A 14716-nucleotide genomic window follows, 5' to 3' on the forward strand; every position below is an offset into this window, starting at 1 on the left:
GGAAGAGAGGGTTGTATTCTCACTGCAAGTCTTTTTTTTCCTCTTCCCAGTGTATTCTTATAATAGGAATTTTCGCATTCAAATGGAAATTTTCTTTTGAGAAAATCATTTATCTTGTGTACGAAACTCACATAGCAGCTGACTTCCTTTTGGCACTCTAAAACTGAACAGTGGCTCAATCAGGCTTCTCTGTCACCACGAAGAATTTTCAGGATTGAAAACCCATGGCTGTTTGTTCATTTACTGAACACTCTGGGCCTTAGGAGAACTCAAGCAAGCAAGAAAGTCAAATATCAAATATTTGACAATGCAGGACTATTCATGTATGCATGTGCTCAAACCCCAAACGGTGGGCGAAAACACTCACAGAAGCCTAAAATAAAAGCTACTTTGAAAGACGCATAAACAAAACAAAACAAAAAACAATCCCAACTCTATAAAACTACACTTTGTGCTTAACTACCAACTTTTTGTACCCTTGTCTTTTTAAGAAATGCAACATGAAAACACTTGTCTAAATTCAATGGCAGGTCTGAATTTACTGAATTCTTGCAAAAGCTAGACTTAAATGTGTTCAAAAACTCCTCCCAAGAAATATAAGCCCATGAGTCATTAGTAATATAGTGATTTTGAATGACAAATACTTTAAATGGTAATTCAAAAGTTGAAGAGTCTTCTTTTAAGTTTCAAGGTCCATTCCAGTTATCTAAAGCGTCAATAAGCGAAAAGTATATTAATTTAGCAAATGTTTATTATTTCACCTTTAGAAGACGAGCCTGTTTCATATAACGTGGGGGAAATTTGTTTATTGAAGCGAAAGGATTTCCTTCCTTAAAAAGTGGTCTCAATTTATTTTTGTTATCTGTTGTGCTTTCAAAATGTGAATTCTTCCCTCATTTTCTCATATCAACCTAAGGTGTGGAGGAAAAGTTAATCTGTGTTGCAATGGAGATTACGCATAGGTATTTATCGCTTTGTTCCATATCGCTCAAGAATATTTGAGGTTTGTGCAGCAATTCAGGAGAGATAATGAAGTAATCTCCCTGCAAGAATACAGCCGTGTACTCTATTTCCATAGATCACAACCACAGTAATTGCTAACAATTAATTTGTAATTGTCTCTTAATGATGCCAGTCGCGGAGCTAACAGGGGGGTTAAGAATTCTACTTTTGTGATGGAACCCTGTGGCTCATAAAATCCCAGGTCCAAAGTGTCATAGTGTTGCCCGTGCCCTCATGTTTTTAGTTTAAAACAAATCCAAACAATTACTCACGGCGCTCCTGGTATCTTGGGCTTTGCCCACAGGACAGCTGTTGTCAGTCCCTACAATTTTTCAAACCGTCAGCTTGTACTTACAGCGCTTACATCTGCTGCGTCCACCAGTTTTTAACGTGCTCCTTCGAACGTTCTGGTTTAGCAGACCTCCATTCCTTGGGTAGGTTTGCTCCCGGGGAAGGACGCGTGCGGGCTTTTTAGGCGCTCCCAGCGGAGCCCCGCGCTGCTGGAAGCGGGGCGCCTCTGCAGGGGAAAGCCCGGCCGCGGGGACGGCCGCCTGGCCGCTGCTGCAGGCTCGGGCTGCCGAGCGACTGAGCGAGAACGCTTTCCCCAGCAAGAAAACCGCCACAGTGGACGGCAACAGGAAGGCTTAAAGTCGGAAGTGGCACTGGAGAGTTTCTACCTCGCCCCAAACTCGGAGCCATCAGCTCCCACCGATCTGTTTAGGAGCCGCTGCGAGCCCTGCGCTCTTTCCCCACCAAACAGCGGCGGCAGATAGCATCTGAGAACCCTAGACAAAGAAACGGCAGAATCTCATCCCTCGATTTGTTTGCGCAGCCTTGTAGGTCTGCCCGTGGAGCCTCGGGGCTTTTTTTTTTGTTTTTGCAACGCAAACCACAGCTATTCTCTTGTTCTAACCTTATTGGTTTAAATGCAACAATTGAGAGGAGCACTGCTCCGTCTGACTCAACCTTGCTGCTTAAAAAAAAAAAAAAAAAAAAAAAAAAAAAAAAAAAAAAAATTTATTATGTAAATGAACGCGCCCCACGCTATCTGAATAAACAGCTGTGTGAGAATAAGTTCTCGGAGACACTGTCGACACACATCTCCTGCTCCAGCAGCTACCAATTACGAGCTTTGGGGAGTAGTTACACGTTATCTTTTATACTTTTCCAAAACTTTTTTCAGGCCCTGAAACTTGGGGAATCAATACTTTGCAATTCCCCCCCCCCCCCCCCCCCAGTGCAACAACTAACGGGTCTGGGAAAATTTAGAAAAAACAATTAGAATGGCAACTTATATATTAAGTACGTAGAGGGAGAAAACACGCAAACGTGTAAGCTATTATCAGTTTAACAATGAAAGCCTGAATGATGATTCTGCAGTGATTTCTAGAGGGGCAAGGGTTACATGAGCAATTGGGGGGGGGGGTATGAACCTGAGAATATTTCGGTGTTGATATTTGAAAATCATTTTTGGGAAAAGATTGATATCATCTAGAACTCTTTCTTTACATTTTGTTCTTTTAAAAAATTCTAACTAAACTCAGAATCTACGCATGATAATCCGCAACACTTATCTGGAGAGTTGAGCTCTCCACTATTATGACTAAATTGCAACTTCAGTTTAAGATATTTACTTCCTTTCGTGTTTTAGACAAATAAAGGACTTCAGTTATTAGATCGGTGATAACCGTTACATTGATTTCAAATATTTAAAGGACGTATCACTTATGTGCCTATTCTATATTTTTGTCTTTTCCTTCCCCCCCTCCCCCCAACCAGCTCTCTACCGTAGTTCAAATACAAATGTTTATTTTGGTACTACTCACGCATCATAACCAATTCTGTACTCCAAAGTAAAATCTTTATACCCACTGGATTTTCTTTAAAACTGTTTTGTCATCACCGATAATAAATACTCTTCTGCGTGTTTGGTCTTTTATTAACAGTAAAAAGCACCTTTTTTAAAAGTTTCTTGCTTTGCTATGAAAAAACATTTTTAAAACCACAGCAAATTCTTAAATGATTTCATGATACATTTCCAGATCATCAACTAATAAAACAGATACAGTCTTACCTTTGCTTTGCTAATTTGTGCACGAAAGCACCATTCTGATGCAACCACAACAAAAAGCTTCTAAGGAACAAAATTCAGTATGGACTGTCTCCCTTACTGCCCCCTGAAAGGATGCCAATCGAAATTCCTCAGAAAGGAACGCTTTGTCAAACCTAAGAGGCAGCTTAAACTGCAAACTCACCTAGGATTTCATTTTGTGTGGTGCCAGCAAGGAATCATGGGCTAGTCGTCTGCCATATTTGGGAAGCTAGGTCAAAAAGCAGTTGATGGCTATTGGATCTGTTCATATATGCAGCAGAAATAGAATTACATTACCACCTACAGCACTTTCTCAAACCAGAAGTGTCAGTTACTCAATATACTAAAGTATAGATGCAGAAAATAAAACACAGCACATGATGGAGGTTTCTAGTGCTGTGAAATAAAATGTAATGTTACATTAATTCAATCTATGATGTCAAGCACCCACATAGTGACTGCTTTTGCGATCATATTTATTTCTAAGGTTCATCAAATAAAAATCTGAGGTGCTGGTTGGAGAATTCAACCTTCTTTGAAACTTTACATTCAGCTATTGTACCCCTGCTTCCCATAGTTGAAAAATTATCCTAGATGTAAAAGGGTAAAATATTAGTTTTCTGATCCATGGGAGATTATATTTGCAAATCCAGAAGACACAAACTAAATGAAGTCAGAACAGCAGGAATATCATGTAAAGTATCTGACTTTTATATATAAATTACTTGCCTATATTATAATCAAATTTATCATATTACATTAGTTTTTATATTGAAATTCAATTATTCTTATTTATATAACTAACCAAACATGATACCATTAAAGAAATGATGCATGTAATTATGAAGAAAATTATGAAAAGCATGATGAAGGTAATATGACCACTAATATGACACAGGTCATGCTTCATAATTATGTAACAAAGAGCTTAGTCATTGGCTAAAAGAAATATCCGTGTGCAGATATACCAATTTTAAATGGTTTCCTTTTCCTAAAGCAAAATTAGGTGGATTAAAAACAATCACATGCTTATCCATAGATTTGTGTCTGGTTACTACTTCTGAATATCAAGTATGCAATAACAACCATACAACTTACACCAAAAATAAGTTATTCTCTGATAAATAGCCAATATGTAAGCCATTACTAATAAGATCCAGTTTGTAGTATACTGTTGACTTCCTATTTCTAAATTTTTACTAACTTTAATTATATAACCTATCCATATACTTTAAGGATGTCGGTGTCCCCTAAAAAAAGTCATACACGTTACAAATTAGAAACATTTGCTGAAAATTTGCCATTAGTAAATAGTAGAGGTAATAGCAGAAAGCATTATTTTCTGAGATTTCCTGAAGAAATTTCAACACAAAAACAAATGAATAGGAGTAAAGAAATTCTAATATGCCTTTTTCCCATTAAAACAAAAAATAAGTATATCATTTTATTTGGAAAAGAAAAACACTTGTAATAGGCAACGGTAACAAAGTGTTTGAGTACCCTCAATGAGACAATGTCTTTCACATGCTGTCTCTCCAAACAGGTTTTATCTTCTAGAACAAGCTGTTGCCTAGACGCATACCTGGTTATAGGCAAGTCTGCACTTTTGAGAGAAGTTGTTACTGCTTCCCAATTAACAGAATTTTAAATAAAGCCATGGTTCCAAAAATAAACAAATGACCCCAATTAAAAAAAAAATAAAAAGACTAGGGAAGTTATAAGGAATTCATTAGAACAATCGAAAAGGTAACTGAACTTTTCTGAAACTACACGAGTAAGCAGTTAATTAATCAAATTAAAGATAACAAATGAACAGAGAAAACGAATGAATGAAGACAAGTATTCCTTTCCTCTTTCCATTCCCATAACAACAATAAAGATCTTGAGTAATTGTGAAGTTTCCAATAAGAGAGGTATTCAAGCAGTTGTTTTTCCTTTATTTGTGTTTACCTTTTAATAATTTTAGAATTAAGGCTGCACGCTATTCACTATCAACCATCTGTTGTCTCCGTTTCTACTATTCTTAGCAGATTATTTCTCAACAATAATGGTATAGTAAGTTGTGAAAACATCATTAGCATTTAAAGACCAATGCTTTCTCTTCAAAAGTAAAATCCTGGTTATTATTTCTTCCACATTAGGAAAACCAAGTATATCTGATCAATAAAATCAACATTTTGTGATTCAGACTGTTTAAAGTGGAATGGCAGAGTATTCTAAAAGATTGTACTTCTGGTCCCTTTGCTTCCAAATAACTCTCCTTTCTCGTGGCCCATGCCACGGCATTACATTCCTGGCTTTTTTATGGAACCATTGGAACAATGTCTGGATGGCTGGCGTTACGATCCTTGCTGGCATTTGGAGTGGTCACTTCCATGACCTCCTCTTTCCCCACTGGCACGAGACCTACAATGAGGGCCCTGCTCCCAGTAGCCTTCTGCTGAAACACAACCAAGTAAAACATCCTCTATTTATTTTAAGAATGATATTAAATCCGCCAAACTGAATGTCAACCAGTATTTTGCTAAATGTTTTCCATTCAAACTCCAACATGAATAGCTTTTAACAGTAAATTTAAGGAGGCAATTACTAACTATTCACTGTACCATGGAAAATTATTTTAATAAATATTCTAGTCTTTATAACAACACAATGTGGAAATATAATCTATTTCCTGGTCCTCTAATAAGTACATTGGCTATTACATATGAATAATCACATTTGTTTATGTAGGGTGGGAAACTTATCCTATGTAGTAATGGCTGCCTATAGGATGTTATTTTAAAATATTATTATTCTTAATAGAAACTTTGAGGTGCACTTATTGAAACAAATAATGATAACAAGGGCAGTGGTAGATTTTTAAGGGAATGGGATGATATAGGTTCTTTAAAAAGTATGACATACCAGGTTTCCTATTTTAAAATCAACTGATTTTCTGAAATGGCAAATGGAGTTACTTTTTCTTCCATCTGCCAAAAATAGGTAAATAATTGGTTTTGGAAGCTTACTCTCAGCAATAAACTCCTTTGCTTTCTCACACTTCAAAATGGATTTCTGTTGACACGAAGTAACCTAGAAAACCCAGGTTTGTCTCCTCTTCAAACTTTTTTTTTTTTTTTTTCTCAAAGCCATGGGCAAAACCAATCTTGTCAGCACCTCCCAATACATGTAAGAGGATCTGGAAATTTGTTTTGTGTTTTCCAGGTTTCACGACAGCTGAGTTCACAGTTTTTAAATTCTTCAGAAACGATGACTATCTCATGGAACAGGAAAGGAAATTAACATTTACTGAGTGCTTACTGCACGCCAGGCGTTATGCGAGGCGTTTTATATACATTCTTCATTTATTTTAACAAATAACGTGACAATTTATCTGTATGAATCCTGAGTTTTAAAAATATGCCCTCTCCCTGGTATTTGTTTTAGAATCTGCCTCACTTCTCTAACCCCATCAAAGTTCCCACTAAACACTGGGCAACTGGGACATCGGTGTGTTGTGTGCTGTATCATCATTTTGGAGCAAAAGGACACCTAATAAAGTTAATAAATCCAGAAAGGTGTGTCATGTGTTGAAATGGTATATATATCGAAATGATACATTCAATATAGAATAGATACAATCACTATGCAACATACGATTATGTACAACTATACATTGCAAGTCAGGGTGCAGGTTCGAAAATAAAAACACATTAAGTGACCAATAGGGAAAACAATATGATGAATCCTTAAACCTGAAATGATCAAATCAGGAGATACAGTCTCCTCATGTTTGTCAAAAAAGGTGAATTGCCATTCTAAAATAAGAATTATAAATGTGCCCCACTTTTTCTTTATAATAAAAAGGAGACACTAAGAGTCTGAGTCCACCACAAGCAATTATATGGACAACTTATTTTACAGTTCTATCCATTTCTTTCCCTTTGTATTCCTAATTTCAGTTATCCAATGTGATATGCTTTGATCTTAATAGCTATTACATCATAAACACTTGATTTGTTCATGAGGAAATAATTACATTCGAAATGTACTCCAAGTGTCCTTATGCATTTGGAGGTATAGTTTAAGTATCCAGAATCAAGAAGCTCTATTATTATTACAAAGGAATTGCCAGGAAGGGGAAAAATAAAAAACCAAAGCTTAATAACCTAGAGAACTTTTTTCTTCCTTCAAGCAGCATTAACATTTTCCCCCTCCAGTCTCCCAAATCGGAAAAAAAGGGTAACCTCTAAAGCTGTTTTAGACAGAAGGTCAGAATTCAAAGGAGCCGTAACCTAATCCACACTGTGCTGCAATCACATTGCTATTGGAAACACAACCAGAAGCACCATTATTCTAGATGTTTTCATTAAGCAATGTCCATAGATATACAACCTGGAGGTTTCTCTCTACTGTAAAGATTCATACCCGCAGGCAATCAAGTGGCCTTGGATCCTTGAATTTTACTTTAGAATGCTGTATGGTAAGGAAAAAAAAATAGACCCTGCATTATATACTAAGGAAATCAAGAACTCCAGTTTGTGCAAATACTGAAAGAGAGTACCTTTTAAGGACCAACATGGTAAGAAAAATGAACGTGTTTTAGTCCTTAGACGGTCACAATTAATAAGAATACTCATTTCACATGGTTTAATAATTGGAGTCTTCTCCTGATTTTGAACAATTTGTGATTCACGTTCTCTCAAAAACTAGAAGTCTGGAAGCATCCCCTGCTTCTTTCAAGGATTCTGTTTGAACATCACCAGTGATCGGTTTACCTGCATTGCAGAGTAAAATCAAGTCGAGGATCTGGAGTTTTCTGAATTCGTGTATTTTAAATGTGTATCGTTCTTAAAAACAATGTCCTGGGTGATAGGGAGCTATAGACTGGGTGGCTGGTTGTGTGTGTGTGTGTGTGTGTGTGTGTGTGTGTTTTAATCAATACAAGGAAAAACAAATAGTTTACCAAGAGGTCAGAGAGCCAGTAGGAGAGACCTCTACAGCATGGTTATCATTGACCAGCCCTGCTGAAAGATCCACAAAACTCCCATTAGCTCTGGCCTCCTGGGAGAGCTGTTCACTTTCCTTCCCGCCCTTGCCTGAGAGGACAGATCTTCCTCGCCACCAGAGAGTGATGAGAGGGGTAAGGGGAAGTAAGGGAGGGACAAGACAAAAACAAGGAGGAAAACAAGAAGTTATTCGAGACAATAATCAGAAAACCAGTTCAAGAATCTCAGGCTTTTTTAAAAGAATGAGTGTCTATGACTTAGAAATTCTAAAGGAAAAAGAGCGTGTTTTAGATATGCAGATTTTATGTTTTCAATTTACAGTACCGACACTAGTAGATACGGCTCTTTTGGGAGACACTGCATTCGATAAAATTAAAAATAAAATAACGAGAAACACAACAAAACAAACCCAATTCACCACAAATAAATTGATTCATGATGAATAACCAAAGACTACTTAAAAGGAAGACCCACATCACTCAGCTCTCTATTTACAGTTTCTCCACATCATGCCTATTACTAACCAATGAATGACCTATTTTGAAAAAAAAGATATTTTCAATGAGATATTTCACATTAAGACCTCCCTGAAGCACCAGATGCCACATCTTTCTGTACTTCTGGGTTTTATATCTATCACTGTTCAAAGTTTAAATGCTGTGCTTTTCCTTAAATTTGTAGAACCACCAAAAGTTATCTATTGGTATCTAAGGGTACTACTCACTGGACTACAAAACAAAAATGCACTGAAGATTCAAGTTCTAATTCTACATTTAGCACAGGTTTCCTCTGTGTTAGGCTCTCAACTTATAATCTGTAAGCAAGCTACCTATGAAATGGATTTAAGAAGGTCACGCACCCTACCAAAATGGCATGGGGATAAAAATGTTTACGGCAAGGGTAAAGTTCCCATGGATAGTAAAATAGCAACAGAAAACTGAATCTCAAATCAATTTATTAAGCAAGTGTAGGATGAGGGCATGGTGGGTTTCTAATATTAACACAGTACACACAATAAGTAGGTACATAAAGTAAGCAGGTACACATAGTAAGCAGGTGCTCAGTAAATGTTACTCAAATTAATTAATACAAGCACATTTGGCTACTTGACAGAACATGGCCCTGGTTTGTACAAGAAAAATGATTTCCCTGAATTTCTTTTGCTTCTATGTTTTTCCTTATTTTCCTTACACATTATTATATTTGTTCCCCCCCCCCCCCCCAGAAATTCTAAAGTGGACTGGCAGGGCATTATCATCATAGCGGAGTTAATCTCATTCTCATGTTCAAAATATATTTAAAAGACCTTACAGAACAAAATCAAGTCATTGAATCTGTGCCAAGAATTTGCCATCCTGTCAATAGGAAATAACAAAATTCTAAGGAAATTAAGAAATTGGAAGAGACCTGAAACCCCTGTATCCACATAGCCTATAGGTTTGAGTGAGACAGGAAAATGAAATCAAAAGTCAAGTTTCAGTTCAAAAGAAGCTATCGTAGACACATTTAGTTTTACCTAACATATTCCTCCCAAAGCACACTTTACTCCAAAGCAGTTCATGTTTCCCTTTTGAATTCTCAATAGAAAAATCCAGAAAGATTAATAAAAAAATTTAAGGGGATACATAATAGAATTAAAATACCCTTAAAGAAATCCTACATCTTTGCTTTTCAGAAATACTTCATTGTAGATAGAGCTCCAACATTGTCATTTTAAAATTTTGGAGATTGTAGGCCGTTCTGAAATTTAACTAACCAAGCTAGTTAGTGGGTCTGTCAGCCAGTCAGTTACTGGGCAAATACTTATCATGCACATCTAGCATGTTCCACGTACTGTGGGCACTAGGAGATGAAGCAGTAAACCAGCAGAGAGAATTCCTACTTATCATGTGTGCATAAGGGAGCGTAAATAAATTAAAAGGTGGCCAACTGGGCATATACATTCATTTTTGCTTTTTTTTTCTATAGACTAAGCAACAGTAAATGGAATTTTTTAGTACATTTAGTAAATTCCTTTTACTAAAGCAACAGTAAATGGAATTTTTAAAGCATGAAGCATAAAGTATGAGGAGGGCAGCTAATAAGAAAACAGTAAAAACAAAAAAAATTAGAGGTGAAAAAATAGGCAGGCCATTAGTAACTGGCTTAGCAGATCCAAGAAAGCTGAATCCCAAGCTGGCAGTGAGGAAAGCTGACAAGCAATCCAATTTGCACCACCAAAGTCCCTGACGTCTCAGGAATTAGCGGTACCAAGTACTTTGGGAGGTAGAAGTAAAAAGAAGCACAAAAAGGAGGAGGGTACAAATCCGTGTAAGAAGCAGTTAGATTCACTTTGCCACTCTGCACAGTCAGTAAAACAAGCACGCTTGGACTGACAGAGAAGGCCTGGAATGTGTTCAGGAAGGGGTACCGTGTTGAAAACAGGTGGATTCCGTTTGCAGAATGCTGAATGCTGGGACACACTGGATTCTGAGACAACTGCCCCTGTTTGCCTCCACTAAACCTTTTCCCATTCAGATTCCTAGAACAGCTCAATCTAGGTTATCCAGGCAGTAGATAAAAAGAGACTTTCACTAGGAATTCTAACCAGCCAAAGAGGAAAGACTTGAGAAACTCACACCTGGGGTCTCTCAAAGAAAGGACCCAGCCTAATTGCCCTCCAGTAAAAACTATAGTTTATGAGTCCCCAGACAATGGACAATTCTAAGGCGCCCCACTTGCACATAGGAGCCAACAGTCAAGGGTTATCTGTGTCTGAGGAAAGGCTCTAGCAAGAAATGTAGAAACCAAATGAACAGAGAAAAGCAACTTGAAGAAACAGAGGTCAGGCTAAAGCAAGAAAAACACAAATGAAAAACCCTCATTAATATCCCCAGAGAAATAAAATAGGAAACAAGATAGGAAAGTAACAATAATGGTATTTTTTTTAAAAAGAAGAGAAACATCTAACAACCAAAAAGAGCCTTTAGAAATAAAAAGCAGAATAACAGAAATGTGTGATTCAAAAGGTTTGAAAAAATAAAACTGAGGAAGATTCACAGAGAATAGAGCAAAAGAGCTGGAAAATAGGAGAGAAGAACAGAAAATGCCATAAGGAAATGAGGAGATATAAGAAACTGTGGTGGTCCAACATCCAAATAACTGGAGTTTTGGAAGACAAGCAGAGAAAATTAACAGTAAAATAAGAGAATATTATGAAAAACATTTCCTAGGATATGAGTTTTCCGACTGAAAGAGCTCAATGAATACCCAACAAAATGAATTTTTTGTTAAAAAGACAGTGGACATTTTTGACACCTTTCAAAACACTTGGGGAAAGGGTCATCCATACAATCATGCAAAGAGAAAAAAACAGATCACAGACAAAATAGATCATATGACTTCAGACTTCTTAATTGAAACTTGTATTTCTAGAAGGTAATAGAACAGTGGTTTCAAATTTCCTAAGGAGAAATAATTCTCAACTTAGAATTTTTTTCCTAAAAAACTTTATAACAACTAAGAAAACTGAAGACATTTAAATCAAGTTGAGGATATTTGCAGACACGCGGGTCTTAAACAGTTTATTTCCCACGTTATCTTTTCCCAGGAAGCTAACAGAAAATAGGCTCTGTTGAAACTTGGGAGCCAAACCTCCTTTATGAAATAAATAAACCAAACAGGAAAAAGAAAGAATCGAATCCCTGGTGTTGGTAATAAAGAGAATTTCTAGGATCATAGCTCTGCCCCAGGCATGGCGGTCCAAAGAGGAGGTCAGAAGGCACCAAGAGTTTTCAAGATGAAAAAATTGATAGAAGAGTTGATACATCTGAACATATGGAAAGAAGAGTTTAACAATCTTGGGAGAATATGAAATTGAATTATTAAAAGACATTATAGAATACTACATACAGCTGTTGTACAGAGCATACATGTAGATGGAGTGATGTAAATGTCAAAAATCATCTAATAAAAATCAGGAAACATCCATATTGGGAGGATAGCAAAACTAGCAAAGTTTTTGTTTGTATATGCTGGGTGGGAGGGCCAGGAAAAAGGAGCCAATATTCGTCTTCCACAGTGACAAGTCAATAGGTAACACCTAAAAATCAACAAGGAACAATATAGCAAGATTCAGCTGAAAAGTTAGAAGTGATTTTATCTGGGAAAGGCAGAGAAAGATGAAAGTTAAGTAGAAGACTCTCTTCTCCACAATAATTTTTATAGATTATTTGGCTTACAAAATTATCTATATATAATTTTGATTAAAATAAAAATAAAAAAAACAGACATTTTCCTAACCCTTTGTATGTATATTACTTATTGACAAGTACTAGGAAATATTTCAGGTAAAATTTGGTAGAAAGGGACATGGGGGAAGAGGTGGGCGTTATGTTAATTAGCAGAGGAAAGCCTCTTTAAGGAGGTATCACGTGAGTTGAGGCATAGATAATGAAAAGGTGGTAGACTAAAAGAGCTAGTAAAAGAGAACAAAGCTTAGAGTCAGTAGAAGAAAGGAAATAGTTAAGATTAGAGCAGAAATAGAGACTTAAACACACACACACACACACACACACAGAACAGATAAATGAAACCAGGAGCCAGTTCTTTGAAAACAAAAGCAAAATTGGTGACTTTAACCAGACTTATCAAATAAAAAGAGAGAGGACTCAAAAAAATAATGAAATCAGAAATGAAGGAGAAAAAACAACCAACACCACAGAAATACAAAGGGTTATAGGAGAATATTATGAAAAGTTATGTGCCAAAAAATTAGACAACCTAGAAAATATGGATAAATTCCTGGAAACACAACCATCCAAAACTGAATCAAGATGAAATAGAAAATTTGAACACACTGATTACCAGCAATGAAATTGAATCAGTAGTCAATGAACTTTCAACAAACAAAAGTCCAGTACCTGATGCTTTCACAGATGAATTCTACCAAACATGTGAAGAAGAGTTAATATCTATTCTCCCCAAACTATCCCAAAAAATGGAAAAGGAAAAAAAAATGCTCAAATTCATTCTATGAGGCCAGGATTACCTTAACACCGAAACCAGATAAAAACACTACACAAGAAAAGAGAACTCCAGGCCAATATCTCTGATGAACACAAATGCAAAAATCCTCAACAAAATCCTAGCAAACCTAATGCAACAATACACTAAAAAAATCATTCAGTAGCCACAAGCGTGTTTAGTCCTAGCGTGCGAAGTTGGTTCAATATTCACAAATCAATCAACGTGATATATCACATTAAAAGAGAATGGATAAAAACCATATGATCATCTTAAGACATCCATTCATGATAAAAGCTCTCAACAAACCAAGTTTGCAGGGAACATACCTTAGTATAATAAAGGCCATATATGAAAAATGCACAGCTAACATCATACTCAATGGTGGAAAACTAGGAGCTTTTCCTTTAAGATCAGGAACAAGACAAGGATGTCCACTCTCAGCAGGTTTATTCAACATAGTACTAGAAGTCCTAACTACAGTCATTAGAAATAAAAAGGTATAAAAACATCCAAATGTGTAAAGAAGAGTAAAACTTTCACTTTTGTGGATGATGTGACGCTATATACAGAAAACCCTAAAGGCTCTACCATAAAACTACTAGAACCGATAAATGAATTCAGGAAAGTCACAGGATACAAAACTAATATACGCAAACGTATTGCGTTTCTATATACTAATAATGAAGCAGCAGGAAGAGAAATTGAGAAAACAATCACATTTACAATTGCATCAAAAATAATAAAATACCCAGGAATAAATTAACCAGAGAGGTAAAACATCTTTACTCCAAAAACTGTAGAACATTGATAAAAGAAATGGAAGATGACAGAAAAAATACATAATCCATGCTCATGAATTGGGAGAATAAATATTGTTAAAATGTTGATACCACCCAAAACAATCTACAGATTTAATGTAATTCCTATCAAAATACCAACAGTATTTTTCATAGAACAAGAACAAATAATCCTAAAATTTTATGGAACCACAAAAGACCCCGAATCAAGAATCACAATTACTGATGTCAAGTTATACTACAAAGCTTTAGTAATCAAAGCAGTATGGTACTGGCACAAAAATAGACACATAGATCAATGGAATAGAATAGAGAACACAGAATTAAACCTTTGATTAGATAACCAATTAATCTATGACAATGGAGGCAAGAATATACAATAGAGAAATTAGTCTCTTCAGCAAATGGTGCTGGGAAAATTGGACAGCAACATACAGGAGAATGAAACTGGACCACTTTGTTACACTGTACATAGAAAAGTAAACTCAAAATGAACTAAGGATGTAAATGTGAAACCCGAAACCATAAAAATTCTAGAAGATAGTACAGAAGGTAATTTCTCTGACATCATCTATAGCAACATTTTTCTAGATATGTTTCCTCAGGCAACAGAAATGCAAGCAAAATTAAACTACTCGGGCTACACCAAGTTAAAAAGCTTTTGTACAGTGAAAGAAACCATCAATAAAACAAAAGGCAACCTACTGAATAGAAAAGATTCGCAAATGATATATCTGAAAGGGGGTTAATATTCAAAACATATAAAGAGCTTATATGACTCACATACACACACACACACACAATTATAAAATGGGCAGAGGACCTAA

The 14716-nt window shown here is 36.1% G+C and overlaps 1 protein-coding gene across 1 annotated transcript in view; it reads right to left on the minus strand.

Moving 5' to 3' along the window:
* The window catches only part of EYA1 (EYA transcriptional coactivator and phosphatase 1), a 172553-nt gene extending 171223 nt beyond the window's left edge, over window positions 1-1330 (minus strand). The window contains 1 exon segment of the mRNA XM_043601189.1: window positions 1275-1330. The gene's annotated coding sequence lies outside the window, so the exon portion shown is untranslated.
* Between the last annotated feature and the right edge of the window lie 13386 nt (window positions 1331-14716).

Source organism: Prionailurus bengalensis, chromosome F2 (assembly GCF_016509475.1).
Source record: "Prionailurus bengalensis isolate Pbe53 chromosome F2, Fcat_Pben_1.1_paternal_pri, whole genome shotgun sequence".
NCBI classification, from domain to species: Eukaryota; Metazoa; Chordata; class Mammalia; order Carnivora; family Felidae; genus Prionailurus; species Prionailurus bengalensis.